General features: G+C 32.0%; 1 pseudogene; it reads left to right on the top strand.

The window, feature by feature from the left end:
* Positions 1 to 974: 974 nt before the first annotated feature.
* Positions 975 to 1,750, top strand: LOC133082974 (XK-related protein 3-like; annotated as a pseudogene).
* The last annotated feature ends 212 nt before the right edge of the window (positions 1,751 to 1,962 follow it).

The following is a 1,962-nucleotide window of genomic DNA, read 5'->3' as shown; positions in this document are numbered from 1 at the left end:
TGTTCATTTTCTAAATGGTGTGCAATTTGAATTTTGATTTGCTATTTTAATTTATATGAGAAATGACTATTTGGTCTCTTTTTCTTTTCTGGTTTAATTGCATCATTTGGAGAGTGTTTTTAGAGAAATCAGTGTTTTTGTACGTTGCACACTTATATTTGAAAAGAATCTTCACTGTTCCTTTCAACCAAATTTAATGTAAAATTATTTAAACAGACTATTTGGTTCATTTATTTTCTTGATTATCTTTTATGTGCTTAGTTGTCTGATTTCTGAGAGAATAGTGTTGAAATAAAGTTAATTTTGCTAGTGGAAAATTTTATTTCTCATAATAATCCTGAAAAACATGTATATCTAAATTCCTAAATTATTGATTCTTCTCCTTCTCTAACACCTCTTACACTTTCAGTCAGCAAAACTGTACATTTCTAGGATTTCTTTTAACTCCACAAATTATTTTTCTTTCCTGCTATCACTGAGATCTAAAGCATGATCCATATTAAATTAGCCTCCTACTTGGTACCCTTGCTTTTTTTTTTTTTTAAACTAAGGTTTCTAAGAAGAACAGAGTTATTTCAGAGACTCCTTTTTCAGAGACTCCTAATGGCTTTTACTTTGAATAAAATTTAAACTGCTTCCTATTCTACCACACACCTTGCAGGATCAGATCAGATCTATCTCTCTAATCTCATCTGTCAGAGAATGAATGTATATATTTGTAAATGTATGTACATATTTTGTTTATTTTCTCTTTTTCCCAAGGAGACTATACAGTTCATATGAATATATTTTCTGTATCTCTGATTATAGAAGCTTGATAGACACTTATTTCTTGAATAAGTGAATACATTTTTAACCTCCAATAAACAGGGTAGATTGATAGGGATGTATTTTAAAATGACAGCTTTATGATAGAACATTGTTATTATTTATGAAAATATTCTCTAATATTTCAATGTTTATTTTTAATAACATTGCTGATGACATTTTCCCCAATATCCATTTCTTATGGGGCTATTCACTGCAATATATTGGCCATCCAGATCAAGTACAACAACACTAATATTAAGTTACAGCCAATAGAATTCATCTGCCTTATGATACGGTGTTGCTTGGAGATTACCTCACGTGTAGTGATTCTGGTACTTTTTACCACATCTCTGAAACTGAAGAGTGTGCCCTTTTTATCATATATATTTTCCATAACATTGTTGGCAGCATGGCTGGAGTTTGGGAGAAGTGAAACTTATGTTCCCAGCAAAATTTTTAAAAATTCCTATCCAGTGGATATAGTACTGATGCTTATCCTGATCACTCTACTGTATGTTGCCATCAACTTCTCCTGCTAGTCAGCAGTGAAACTGCAGTTGTCAAGTGAAGAAATGATAAGAGACGGAAGTGGAGCCATAGAACCCTACACTACAGCATTCGTTTCTTAGAAAATATGATAATGATACTGGTATTTAGGCATTTGGGTGGGAAATCTTTACTGAATTGCTGTTACTCATTAATTGCCACACAGTTCATCATAACCTGATATTATCCATTGGTTTTATGCTGCACTTCTATCAGTATTTGCACCCAGCATGGTCAGACAAAGCATTATCAGAACATACTGCAAATAGACCTGAAGCAATGTGATTTTACATACAATCTAGAGAAAACTCAATTAAAAGAATAATATAGGCAGCTGAGAATTTGCTACCAACCCGGGAGTAGGACTGGGTATTTTTCACTTAAGAGTGTATAGGCTATTCATTGAGAAATGGACTTCCAAAGAAAAATGAACATGCTGATTGTGACTTTATTAAGATACTCCTAATGGTAAGAGACATTCAATTTCCTTTCACATAAAGCAAAAGATTGTAAGCAGTTGTTAATAAATTGATTATTCTCTTGTGAATCTTTAGTACTTTGACTTCTTATCATCACTTCCAAATAAATAACTTCTAATTTTTTTCC

This window comes from Eubalaena glacialis, unplaced genomic scaffold, assembly GCF_028564815.1.
Source record: "Eubalaena glacialis isolate mEubGla1 unplaced genomic scaffold, mEubGla1.1.hap2.+ XY H_2, whole genome shotgun sequence".
NCBI classification, from domain to species: domain Eukaryota; kingdom Metazoa; phylum Chordata; class Mammalia; order Artiodactyla; family Balaenidae; genus Eubalaena; species Eubalaena glacialis.
Note: the sequence above shows the minus strand (reverse complement) of the source record. Positions and strands in the feature narration are given on the sequence as shown.